Below are 14,873 nucleotides of genomic sequence, written 5' to 3'. Positions count from 1 at the left end.
GCTCTCAGAAGAATCAATTTTCTCTCTTCCCTGTCTAGCACACTTGGGATAATCTCTTCAAAGAGTTTAGGTTTTTACAAAAGGCAGCAAGAAATGTTTATTCTGAGAAAAGCGTCTGCTTTCAGTCCAGCAAACGTCCCTAAGCAAAAAAGAACAACCTCATTGAAAAGGATGAAAAGAAATATAGAGGAATAACAAATACTATTTCATATTTTAATACACCAATCTGCTAGAAGTATATCTGGGATGTTTAACAATAGTCAGTGAGATTCCCTAATCAAATTGTTTGTGAAAGAGAGGCAAATATTGCTCAAAAGCGGTGATACTTGTGATGTGTTGGTGTGTGTCTTCTCCAGAAGCGTTTATGGATTAACATCCCTAGAAGCCTATAAAACTGCAGTAATGGATTCAAGTTTCCATTTATCTTCTGTGTTAGAGTGTAAAGTCCTTGGGGGTAGGGTCGGGGAAGGGTCAATACAGCTATTTATTGCAGGCACCAGCTCAATGCCTGAGATAGAGCAGGTCTTCAAGAAACCTTTGTTGAAAGAAGGAATGAATTAATGGAGCTAAAGATGGTAACCTACCAATATTAGTTTTCAGTTTACAGCAACTTATAATAATTCTCCTAAGGACTTCAAGATGATGAGCCCACTTCTGATTCATCAGTTTCAACTGTGAACAAGTTGTGAATTGTACATTCATTATATTTAATTCCTTAATTCATTTTATTTAAGTCCATCCATTTTATTTTATTCTAATTCCTTAATATTGATCATTGATATTTGGTGGGGTTTTATGACATGTTGCCAAAACACTTAGCTAATATTTCATTAACGACAGTGCTCCTAGGACCTAACTATACTCTTTTATTGGAACTTGCATCCACAAATATTTAACATTCATTCTCAATAGGATTGAAAACACTAATATGCGATGGTGAAGGGACATTTACACTTTCAGCAGCTTTTTTGTATTTACTTTGAAAACAAGTTCACTTAAATCTCATGATTATCAGTGAATTAGCTACTATTTAATCACTATAATAATTGTAATATATCACTATAACATCATAATAATTAAGTTTTTCAGATGTTGCAAATCTCTTGGCAATCTTCACATGAATAAAGAATTGTATTTATTAATTCTCCTGCCTCTCTTTCAGAGTTTCTTGCAGAAGTTCTATGTCTATTCTATTCCATTCTATATCCTTGCTCACCTCATCATGAGGCATCTTTTACTTATGAAATGATCTACCATTCTATAACAGTAAGCAGGATGTTATATAATCACATATTTCATATATTGGGTTGGCCAAAAAGCTCATTCAGGTTTTTCATAACATCTTGTGGGAAAACCCAGATGAACTTTTTGGCCAATGCAGTACTATTAATAGCATTCTTTGTGTATTGTATTTAACATGTGTTGTGCTTAGTCGCTTAGTCATGTTTGACCCTTTTGAGACCCCATGGACTGTAGCTCGCCAGGCTCCTCTGTCCATGGGGATTTTCCAGGCAAGAATACTAGAGTGGGTTGTCCTGCCCTCCTCCGGGGGATCTTCCCAAAGCAGGGATCTAACCCAGGTCTCCTGCATTGCAGGTGGATTCTTTACCATCTGAGCCACCAGGGAAGCCCTGTATTAACATACTTTTAAGTAAATTTTATTCTCTGAACAGAATACTTGTTCTTTATGTAGATCATTATTATTTTTAAGTGTTTGTAGTTTACAAAGGATAGGTTAATTGGAGTCATTCAGGAGTACAAAGATGTCTTTTGATCTCTTTGAAGGTGTGGTTTATAAACCTGGGTTCTCTATTTTCATCCTGACTTTCTTTCAGAAGTTATTTAACTTGAATAATAATAATACGTATCTTCCACCAAGCCTACATTTGAGGCAGTGTTTAGTAATTTAGACATGCGTCTCTACTAGCAAATGTGAGAACATCCTAACTGAAAGGTGGGGCTTCTAAATATAGTTAGGTTGTTGTGAACATTACTGTGCTCATGTTTTCGAATCATGTTTGCATGTTTGATAAATATTTAAATTAAAAATATTTATCATACAAGTCAGAACCTGGATAGCTCCAACCTTTCAAAACTGTGATTCTCATTCCTCACTTTCTGAGTATCTGTTAATTACTCTCCATATTTTAGAGGATATTATTTTTTCTTGACAAAGAGCAGTTGATGAAAACAACAGCTTCGGTGTGTACATATAATTAAGAGAGACTGAATTGCAGGGTACTTTTTGTTTTGCACTCTGATTAATCAAATCGTAGCACTTTTCCTTCTATCACCCGTGTAGGACTGCAAAAGGAAGATAGTTACACACTTCAAAACAAGGATTAGGCCAGGGCCTTGATGAGTGGCGTGGGTCCCACTGCTACGCGTAATGTGCTACTTCTACGCGCTAGGAGATGGAACGTATTGCCATCCAGTGGCATCACTCAGCAGGTGCAAATGAAGTATGAAATGAAAAATTCCAACCCACACAATGCCCAGAGAGAAAAAACCCCAGCACTTTGTAGTCACTGCTGCGTCAGGCTATTTACTCTCATAGACAGCTCAGCTCCATCTAGGCAAGTGCCCCAAATCTCTCTGATTCTGACAGCTGCTAGGGAAACTGGGTTTTTGCTTTGTGCTACTTTGGTTATGTTGATTCACCTTCAAGAATCCCCATCCTTCCAGAAGAAGACCAGCTGACATCTTTAGGAGCTGGTTACTTTCTTAACAGGGAAGAATGATGTGAGGGGTGGGGGTAGGTGCTATTGAGAAATGTGAGTGATGCTCAAAATGGATAATAAGGTGATCCTGAAGTTAAGTTCCACATGGGATTAGCATTTTTTTAACTTATGAAAAAATATTAAAAAAAAATTTTTATGAGAAAATATTATAGCTAATATATTTGCTTGTTCCGTTTTTTTAAAGATCTGAAGGGAACCTGCCATCCATCACTGTGGATACCTGATGTAAGGATGAGACAAACATTTGGATAATAAAATTATCTTAATTAATTCAGATAAATTAGTGTCCCCATGCCTTTAAAATATTTTTGCATCTCTATCTACGTACCTATGTACCTACCTACCTATCTACCTAATTGATCTCAGTCTATTTATTTGATATTATCAGTCAGAGCTAAAACTTAACTGATAACATTAAAGAGTATAAATGTTAGTGCTTTCCGGGGACAAGCCTCGATCTTCATTAGAGTATATTGAAAATGACAATGTCCTACTTATTTTTGCCTTCCAGTTTTATTGAGATATAACTAACATACAGCACCTTAAAACTTTAGGGTATACAGCATAATGATTTGATTTGCATACATCAAAATGATCAGCACAGTAAATTTAGTGAACATCCATCATCTCATATGGGTACAAAATTAAAATAGAAAAAAATTTTCTTGTGATGTGATCTCTTAGGATTTATTCTTTAATCATTTACATACATAACACCCAGCAGTATTAATTATATTTATCATATTGTACATTACATTCTTAGTACTTATCTTATAGTTGGAAATATGTACATTTTGACTACTTTCATTCAGTTCCCTCCACCCCAACTCGTAACCACCTCTGATCTCTTTTTCTATGAGTTTGTTTCTGAAGTATATTTGACCTACAGCACTATGTTAGTTCCTGTTACATAATATAAGAAAGTCCCTATTTCTGTACATTTCAAGCTGATCAAGATAAGTCTAGTTACAATGTATCAACATACAAGGATATTACTTAGTTATTGACTGCATTCCCCACACTGTTCTTTTCATACTCTGACTCATTTATTTGCAATGGGATTTGTACCTCTTAATACCTCCCTTGAGTTCTCTCCCCTCTGGCAAATACCTGTTTGTTCTCAGTATCGGTAACTCTGTTTCTGTTTTGTTAGAGTTGTTCATTTTTTGAAGATTCTACATATAAGTGAAATCGTACAATATCTATTTTTCTTTGTCTCTTTCTCTAACTTTCTTCACTCAGCATAATACCCTCTGGGTCCATCAGTGTTGTCTCAAATGGCAAGATTTCATTTTTGATGACCGAGTAGTATTCCAGTGTATGTATGTGTATAGGCCAGGACCACATCATCTTTATTCATCTATTGATGAGCACTCAGTTTGCTCCCATATATTGACTTATTATTTACTATTATAAAGTTGCAGTGAGCAGAGGGTTGCATATAACTTCTAATTAGTGTGTTTGTTTTCTTTGGATAAATACCCAGGCATGGTATTGCTGGATAATATGGTAGGTCTATTTTTAATTTTTTGCGGAACCTCTGTACTATTTCCCATAGTGGCTGTGCCAATTTACATATCCACTAAAGGTGCACAAGGGTTTCCTTTTCTCCACATCCTTGCCAACCCTTGTTATTCTTTGTCTTTTTGATAATGGCCATTCTGACAGGTATAAGGTGATATCTCATTATGGTTTTGATTTGAATTTCCCTGATGATTGTTGAGGTTTAGCCTCTTTTCATGTACCTGTTGGCCATCTGTATGTCTTCTTTGGAGAAATGTCTGCTTAAGTCTTCTGCCTATTTTTCGATTGGGTTGTTTGGTTTTTTGATGTATGAGTTCTTTTTATATTTTGAATATTAACTCCTTATCAGATACATCATTTGCAAGTATTTTCTCTGAACCAGTAGGTTGTCTTTTCACTCTTGATTGTTTCCTTTGCTGTGATAAAGCTCTTTAGGTTTATGTAGTCCCATAATGTCTCTGCTTATTTGCAGTCTACATTTTATGAAACTTGAATAATGGATACCCCAAAAATGAGTAGCATAGTAATATACACAGCAAAATTGAACTACTTTTAACAATGAGCAGGCAATAAAGGAGACAAAAGGTAAAAGCTAGCATGTTTTAATCAAAATAAGAGCTATAAATAGTTTAAACATCAACACTGTTTAATTATGCTAAGATGGTAAAGCTAATATAAAGTGAGTTAGGTAAATGAATATCAAAATATATGTGAGCAGTATTGTATTGATAGATGCAGAATTGTTAGAACTTCACATTGAATATATATTGAGGAAATCTCTGGCTTCCTCTCTAAGCCTAAATTTCCTCATCTTTGTAAGATACTAGTAATAAAATAAGAGTCATTAGGCAAGATTTTATAGGGATTAGGGAAAATAACCCATGTATAGCACAGTTTTTGGCCCATAAAAAGTACGGGAACAATAATTGCAGCAACTGGATTTGCTTATTAGTAGCTCTAAAGAAGTCTTAGAGAGAATACATAAGCTTAAACTTTACGGTGTATATTTGGCCTGAGTTATCATGTGTTATAAATCTGAATAAGTTAGCATTTATAGATTTTATGCACATACAAGTCTAATAGGAAAAATTTATCTGGAATAGGGTCTTTAAAAGTCTAAAACTGAGATGATTATATATTATTATTGTTTAGTTCTTATATACAAAGTGAAAAACAATCATTTTAAATAGTTTGGGGCTAACATATTCCTTTGTCAACAGAGACACACAGTGCCCTTGAAGAATGGTTTATGCCCCTTGTATTTACTAAAATCTGGAACGCGATTCCAACAATTAATTGAAGATATTCTTTTGGTGACCCTTTTGCTGCCAAATCCAATGGCTTCTTGTTACACAATGTTAAATACTCTTAACCTATGGCTTTGTAGGTGATGGTTCTTACATTTTGGGTGGGCTGGCAAAAATAACCCATGTCTAGCATAGTCAAACATTTTCCTGGTGACCCAGTGGTAAACAATCTGTCTGCAATGCAGGAGACCTGGCTTCAGTCTCTGGGTCAGGAAGATCCCCTAGAGAAGGGAGTAGCCACTCACTCACTCCAGTATTCTTGGCTGGAGAATTACATGGATGTTGGAGCCTGGCAGACTACAGTCCACAAGGTTGCATAGAGTCGGACATGACTGAGTGACTAATGTACACACACACGCAAAAGCATGGTCAAGCATAAGAGATATCAATGAAGTCGAACAAACTTGGCTTGTGATTGGTTAGCAGTATACAGGGAGTGGGAAATAGAAGTCTAGATTGACTCTCAACTTTTAAATTTTGCTTCCTAGAGAAGTGATGGCCCATTTATTAAGATAGAGTATATAGGAGGTAGAATAAATTTTGTAGAAAATTTGCTGAGTTCATTTTGGATATATTGTTTTTGAGTCAACTATGGTACATGTATCTATTAGACACTGGGTCCAGGTATTAGATCTATGTTGTAGTAGTAACATTTATAATTATGAATGTGGGGTATTGTTTTTTGCATGAAGATTGTAAATCATATCCTTGGTAAGTATTAAGAACATAGAAAGGACAGGGTGTAGATTTATGTACAATTTCTGGACAGCAGTTCTAACTTCATTCCTTTCTTGGGAACTCTTCCATGACTTATCTTGTGTCTTGGACACCACAGTGTCATTCAGAAAGAATCTTTAAAAATTAGATTACCTTAAGATTCTTAAGGTAAGAAGCAGCAGAACTCTGGTCATTATCAATACTAAAGGAAAGTGGATGCATGCTAAGTCACTTTAGTTGTATCCAACTCTTTGTGACAGTATGAACTATAGCCCACCAGGCTCCCTCTGTTCATGGGTTTCTTGGACAGGACTACTGGAGTGGGTTGCCATTTCCTACTCCACAGGATCTTCCCTACCCAGGGACTAAACCCTGTATTGGCAGCCAGGTTCCTTACTACTAGCACCACCTGGGAAGCCCCAAAGAAAAACTAGAAAAAAAATTAGCATGGGGAACTGTCAGAGATGGAGGAAAATGGGAGAGAAGCCAAGTGAAACAGAGTTTCAAAAATAGGGTGCTTAACTGTCAAATATTCCTACATGGTCAAAAAAGCTAAATGAAAGATTTGTATTTTTGCTTTAACCAAGAAATCATTGGTGATTTTTGCCAGAGCAGTTTCATTATGCTGTTTTGGATGGAACCTCACTGCAGTAGATGGAAGTACAATGAATAATCAGTCATTGAAAAGTAGGTACAGTAATTCTCAATGATTCTAGAGAGGAGTGGAGATATGAAAATTTAAAAAAAGGGGGTACACATACAGCTGGATGAAAGGAAACTGGAAGAGAAATTCTATGAAGATGAAAAAGACTTGGCATGTTTTTACTCTGTGTAGAAGTACCCAAAAGAGAATAAGAGAAGCTGAAAATGAGATAGAGAGGGCAGAGGGTGGGGGTGGGAGGCTGTGATTTAGGCAATATAAAGGGCATATGTGAAGAATGGGAGACATTAATCTGGATTAAAAGAAACTTTCTTTAGGAGGGAAGAAGGTGAAAATTTGAGAGGATTTGTATCTGATCACACTGATTTCTAGAGTAATAAACGGGATCATATCTTGAGAAGGAGGTGGTATCAGAAAATGGCACACATTTCACTCTTGACTGGCTAAAAGGGAAGACAGACATGACACATACATGCAGATAAATAAATGAAGATAGGTGCTTCATGGAGTACTCTGAAAAGAATGGAGTACTCTGAAAGAGAATAACAGGTCACAAAATTAAGATTGAGATTTAGGGAAGGCTTTCAGTTTACCTAATGAATAACAGGAGTTGGAAGGAAAATGAGAAGGGAGAAATGTTGGAAGACAAGGAAATGTATGTGTGAATTTCACTGTTAAATAGATATTGTTAGGTCCATGCTATGCAGAGAGAGAAGCTCAGAGAGGCCCCTTCTCTGGTGTCTCAGGCTTAGATCGTGTTAGATTTTAGGACACAGCCTGTACTGGACCCTATTTCCTAGGCTGCCTCACAAGTACCTTCTTTTAGGACACACTTGATTGAATGATGTTTTAGTTGAAGCAGTTATAACAGTGTATCATTGTGGCTGGGTGGCTTATAAACAACATAAATTATTCCTCACTGTTATGGAAGCTTGAAGTTCAAGATAAGGGTGGCAGCATGGTCAGGTTCTGATGAGGGATCTCCTCCGGGTTGCAGATTGTCAGCCTCATGTTGGGTCTTCACATGATGAGTATGGGGAGGGGAAGCCTTCTTGCAACTCCTATGTGTGTGTGCTAAGTCACTTCAGTCATTTCCGACTCTTTGCCACCCCGTGGAATGTAGTCCATCAGGCTCCTCAGTCCTTGGAATTTTCCAGGCAAGAATACTGGAGTGGGTTGCCATTTCCTCCTCCATGGGATCTTCCAGACCCAGGGATTGAACCCATCTCTCTTACATCTTCCACTTTGGCAGGCGGGTTCTTTACCACAGGTGCCACCTTGGAACTCCTAAAGTGAAAGTGAAAGTCACTCAGTTGTGTCTGACTGTTTGCAGCCCCATGGACTGTACAGTCCTTGGAATTCTCCAGGCTAGAATACTGGAGTGGGTAGCCATTCCCTTCTCCAAGGGATCTTCCCAAACCAGGGATTGAACCAGGCTCTCCTGCATTGCAGGCAGATTCTTTACCAGCTGAGGTACTAGGGAAGCCCTAACAGGGCATTAAACCCATTCATGAGGGCTCCACCTTCATGACCTTCATCTAATCCCAATTACGTCCCAAAGGCCCTAATGCCATCACATTGACTCATAGGGTCTGAACATATGAATTTTGGGGGAATACAAACATTTGATCCATAACAGATAATTTCTTCCCTTCCCCATTTTTGTCAGCTTTCTTTGTTTCTACTTTTACGAGTGGATGTCACTGAGACCCCTATCTATGGATTTATTATCATCTTCCCATATTTTACTTCGATGATATCATCTATGCCCACAGCTTTAACTACGGCACTCAGACTCCTCATTCCTACCTTTACATATTCAGCCCTCAGCCATGCTTTAATCTCATTTTTCAAAATATTTTCAGAAAAATCCAAGTGAATGAGGTAGCATCACCTCAAATTTCGTGTGTTCTGAATCGAGCTTGACATCTCTTTGTATGCCCAAATGGCTGTCTTAATTTGTCATCAGTTAAAATGTCTTCAAACCATTTTTGTTTCTTTCTTCTCTCTTAAAAAACAAACGCAAAAAGCATATCTGTCATAAAGTTTGCCAGTGAAATGGAAATTACATTTCTTCTACTCTCTCTGCACACAGGTTGAGGCTGAAGGAATTACATGCTGCAACAGCTCTCTGCTTGCTGTGTTCCTTGGAGTTGTCATTATCAAATACAGAATTCTTAGGCTTGCATGGCAATTTGTCTTGTTGATGCCTTCCTTGCACTGGTTTTTATATTTGCTTGCCACAAGAGTCTTTCATAAAAATTCTATATTCACATCGAGTGCTCATAGAAAATCTCTCTTCATAGATTTTCTATACAGTCTGGGGAAGATGGTATTCTTTGTCTATAATTATTTCATGCCCTTGCCGAGGATTCTGTCTGGGTGGAGCATATGGCCTCACTCCACTGACTTTAAAGCTTATCGTGGCCATGTGACTTACTTTTTCCAATGAAATACGGGGAAACGTTCGGTGCGCTGGTACTGAAGAAACATTAGGTGTTTCCGCTCATTATCCTGTGCCCCCATCCTGCATCGTGAGAAGAGCAGCATCCTAGGTAGGTGTATTTCTTTGGCCAGGCTCCTGGAGTGAGAGGCACTTGGACACAGATCTGAATTGAACCTTTAGAAGCACAGAAAATCTGGGCTATATTAGCAAGAGGTATATGTTTGCTATTTACATGCTACTGAGATGTTATGGTTGTTATACATCATCATCCTAGAAATAGCTGACAAATAATCATCCTGGAAACCAAGTCTGTAATAATAAACCCAATCATAACTCTGATGTTTGCTTTCCTCTTAGCTGTTGAGCTTGGGGTTAAAAGTTTTGAAGAAGTGTTGGTTCATAGTTATAATGTTTTTGTATGATGTGTTGGAAAAGCTGGGAATGTTTAGTTAAATGTCAAAATAATTTCAGGTTGTTTTTGGTGGCATATATTACAATTTTGAGTAAAACTGAAGTTAACCGAAGTAAACCATTAGAAATTAAATCTTTTAGTATTAGAAATTAAGTAGAAATTGGTAGAAATTGATTTGATAGAAATTAAGTTTTTTCTGAAAAGACCTTCTTATCAAGTCTTTCTGCAGACATTTGGGAGATTCATTTTGAGATATATAGAAATTTCCTTACTCTTAACATGGGTTCTTTTAAGTTGACATTTTAAATATGAGGAATAGATCACAATATTCTTAATAGTCCTTAATCAATTTTCCTGAGTCTATTAAAGCCATATTTATGTTTGCAAAGACCCTCTATTCTTTGTGACAGTGAAAGTGTTAGTCGCTCAGTTGTGTCCAAGTCTTTGCGACCTCATGGACTGTAGCCCACTAGGCTCCTCTGTCCATGGATTTCCAGGCAAGAATATGGAGTGGATTGTCAGTTCCTTCTCCAGGGGATCTTCCCGACCCAGGGATTGAACCCAGGTCTCCTGCATTTCAGGCAGATTCCTTACCAGCTGAACCACCAGGGGAGCTGTCTATTCTTTATGAGATAAACAATTTATTCATTGAACACTTTCCAAAACATCTATTTTATAAAGACTTTCTTTATAGAAGAAACTTTCTTATCTCTCCTCTGTAGTCTTTCTAGGATCCTTTCTAAGGCCTGATTACCAGTACTTCAGAACATTGGTTCATTTTCGTGTGCCCCTTCAAAGATCCATGGTATAGTGTCATTATCTTTGATGTGTGACTATACCTTTCTAGAAAACCTTGCCAGGTTATTGGCCTTATAAATAATTCTCTTGAACCAGTTGAGTTTCTTGAGATATGGAGCACTTAAGTCTCCACTGGGGAAATAGACACCGAAAAGTCTAGGTTGCATGTCTGTGGATTTATTTTAGTATTATTTATTTTCACGGTATGTTGAGACGCTCCCAAGTCATATGCCATATACCAAGTCTGATAAATCTAAAGCTGGAAAGTACTGATGGCCCCGTTGAGGTAATATAATTAGTTTCAAAATACTAATGAGGATCAGATGAAAAACAAAACAAAATCCAGGCATATTAGGCTTCCAAAAAAGCATATGAAATCGATTTAGGAAATGAATTGGAAATCAGTAACCCAAAGGACTTTCAGTAGGGAAAAACAGAAATTATTTCAGGCATCTCTTGGAGGTTGGTGTGAAACATTATGCCAAAGAAAAGCAAAATGGAAGATGAGAGGTGGAGAGCATATTAGGGCACTTAGAAATGTCACACTGTGTCCCCATTTGTTCAAATGTGAATCCCTTTGATCAGTTTTTGGTGTCAAGTTAATATCTACTTTTTTTCTCATTTGTAGAGAATCTAACTGGAAAGAGCCTCATTTGTTTTGATATTCTAGCCTCTGGGCCAAATCCACTGGTTGCCTGTTTCTGTAAAAGTTGTTTTGTTGGCACACAGCTACACCTGTTTGTTTGCATATTGTCTATGGCTGTTTTCACACTAGAAAAGCAGAGTTGAGTTGTTGCAATAGAGATATTACGGCCGACAAAGGTAACATTTTTACTATCTGGATTTTTATAGAAAAAGTTTGCTGACCCTTGCTTAAGCCCCATGACTTTTATACTTTTTCAGATTGTGCCCTAAGGGAATAACTATATCTTCCATCCCTACCAATGTCTATGAGCACACACAGACAAAAGTATATCTTGGAAAATACTTCATGTAGTAATTTTTATTTTCTGTACTTCCCTCCCCCTCATTTAATCCTATTCTTTCAGCTTTTGAAAAATGATGCTTCCACTTTTACTGTTCAACACTCTCTTACCCACACTTAGGACTGTGAAATAACTTTTTCTGTAAATACCAGTGTCTTTCATCTGTTTAAGAGTTTTGGGTTTAGCAATACATTTAACATAAAACAGAAATTGTATTATCCTGACTAATAACAGCAAGAAAAAGAAAAAAATTAAGCCAGCCATCTGACATACTATTGTAGGGGAAAAGATTGTAAAGAACAATATACAAACCATGGGAATATTGGGATGCTACCAACTTGACCTAAGCTTGTATAATAGGCTACCTCAAGAACTTAATTAATTTCAGATGGATTTTTTACGTTTCTGAGAATTTGGCTCAAGTCCATTTGTCATTCACATGTTCAATTTTTCACTGTAGATTGGGAGCAAGAACTTAGCATATAATACATAACAACACAAAGCCAAATAAGATGTACACTTGAATCACTGTCAAATTCTTCTCATTTCTTCTTCAATTCACTCACCTATGAAACATCCATCCATTGAGACCATTTTTTAAAAAATTCTAGACACGATGTTGCCATTCAAGCAGGAACGGTATCTTTATAAAGCCTACCATTTGATACGAGATAAAAATTAATCAAATAACCACACAAAATGGCATTTGTGATAGAAGCTATGAAGTCGAGATGCAGGTGCCATGAAGCATATAATAGGGTAATTTGACCTAGTTGGGGAGGTCAGTTGAGACTTCCAGGAGGAAGTAATGATTGAGCTAGATGAGAAGGAATTCATGAGCTGAAAAGGACAGGGATGAGCGGACCCTCACGGTACAGAACGTCTTTGTAGAAATTTCCTCTCACTCTCTCCTTGAACAGTGCTATTGTCCCATTTCTTCCATCTTTACTTCTGGTGGCATTTTAAATTACTTGTTTAAAATCTCTCCACTGCCTTTTGTCTGTGAGATGGAGAGGACATAGCTTAAAAACTCCATTATGTATTTGTTTATTCAAATAGTTCCATGTAAGATGCATTCACATTTGTGGAAATTGTTCTTCATAAGGATAAGATCCTAGACAGTTTTCTTAAATAGCTCTATAAATCGTCATGAAGACCTGACCTTGGTTTTCATTCAGCCTATATTTATGGTTTGGAAATGCTTCCTTGTGAAGCTGATAGGTTCAGAGTTACTGGCCATGGATTTATGGTTGCATTTATTATGACAGGTTTGGACTCTAGAATGATAGCGAGGCAAGCCACTGCAATGATGGATTTTCTTGTTGAGATCTAAAACTTTTTATGTTTTTTCCCTCCTTATATAGAAATTTCCTTGGAAATGCTACTGAAAGACAAATTATATTTTAATATATTTTTTAACACATTTAAAAGTTACTCATCTGCTTAGTTCCTGTTCCTTAATATAATTGACATATCTAGGATATTTTTTTTTGCTAACATAGGAATAAGGCAATACATAAATTTCAGTTTACACAGTCTATTTTTAAAAAACCATGCTTCTATATGATGAATGTGGAATAAGCAAAGCTATTGTATAGTTGTTTTGCTTGAGATGAAGAACAGACTTTTACTGTACAAAAAATATTGAAAGTGAAGATTCAGTGCACAAACTTACAGCAGGACTCTCAGTGCAAAATCTACTTTATAGGTAAAAGGATAAAATACCAAAATTAGAAAAGTGATGTAATAGTACCAGTAAGACTGCATTCTGAATATTTGTTTTTTCTGTATAAAGTGACATTCTAATGTTTTGATTACTTATGCAGTTAAAGAGATTTAAGCATGTGTGCAGAATGGGCTCCTAAGGTGAGAGTTATTATGTATCCACTTACATGGGGAGGAGGTTCCAGAAATGTGCTTTTCCTTCCCACTGTCCCCTGGAGAAGGAAATGGCAACCCACTCCTGTATTCTTGCCTGGAGAATTCCATGGGCAGAGGATCCTGGTCGGCTACAGTCCATGGGGTCGAACAGAGTCGGATACGACTGAGCGGCTAACACTACACTATGTACCCGGACTGCCTACTCTTCAAAGAAAATGCAGAGAATGCAACTTCCAAATAGCTGAACTGGAGTAGAACAGATTCAGTGACCTAGAAATGTGCTGTGTCTTGGGATCATTGCACTTACTGTTTTATTTCTCCAGATATGAAGTTAATGTTCAGAAAGTTTTGCTTAAGTCAAGACTGGTTTTCGCTCCTGAAAAGAACAATGCAAAAAATCACAGCCCTTTAATTCTTTTCTGAATTACAAGATGCTAGCGACTTAGCAGCAGCAGCAGGATGTCATGGAGGCATGCGACCAGCAGACGGCGCTCGGCTTCTGTCTCAAAAAAGCTATGAGTGGCTTGTTCTTCAGCCTCTACTTATTACTATTCATTTTAGGGGATGAAAATCTGTGTGCAGAGAAAAATCTTTGTTAGCACAAAGCCTCTGTATTTGTGAGAGACAAAAGTACATTTCGAGTTCATTCAAAGACTAGTTGGTAATCTCTGAATTTTGCAAGTTAACTCACGAGAACCTAAACAAACAAACAAAGCCCCCCACAAAACCCACAACCGAGACCTTCTATTAACTGGTTAACTAGATACACTCATTTGCTTCCTATCAGCCCACTGATGTTTTATGTGGGGGCATGGAAAAGGCCACTGATATTTTCATGCATTTTGAAGGAAGAATAAAAATGGCTGGTTCTCTTTGCCTTGCTTGTTCACAGATTTTGTAAGCCGAGGAAATGGATACTACGGTTGTTTGTAAAACTGAATCCAAACAAAGGAAAGAGAGCTAGGATGCTCTCCTATAACACTGACACGTGTACCACACTCTGGAAAAAAGATGAGGCTGCAAAAGAAGGTTTTAGCTTAGCATTTCAATTCTGAAATGAATGGTCCTATTTAATTTTCCACATACAATATCTTTCCTCACCAAAGAATAGATTAATATTACTAATCTCACTTATGTAGCAGCTTTAAAAGGCCACAGCAACAAGGATATTTCAGAAGCAGATTGTAGTCATTTCTGCAGGTATAGAAAATTCCCTACCCACACGGAAAGCGATTGTGTTGGTAATCTCATGCCATTGCTTTAGTGGGAGTCTGTGGCATTCTTCACTCCACGTGAGCTATATAGACAGGCATAATGGATAAAGTGATGAGAGAGGGCAATGATGAATTAGTATCCCAGAGGTCCTGAAACTAATAACAAGGAAGGGTTTTGTGTGTCTG

This window comes from Cervus elaphus, chromosome 13 (genome assembly GCF_910594005.1).
Source record: "Cervus elaphus chromosome 13, mCerEla1.1, whole genome shotgun sequence".
Taxonomy (NCBI): Eukaryota; Metazoa; Chordata; class Mammalia; order Artiodactyla; family Cervidae; genus Cervus; species Cervus elaphus.
This window is presented reverse-complemented; position numbering follows the sequence as displayed.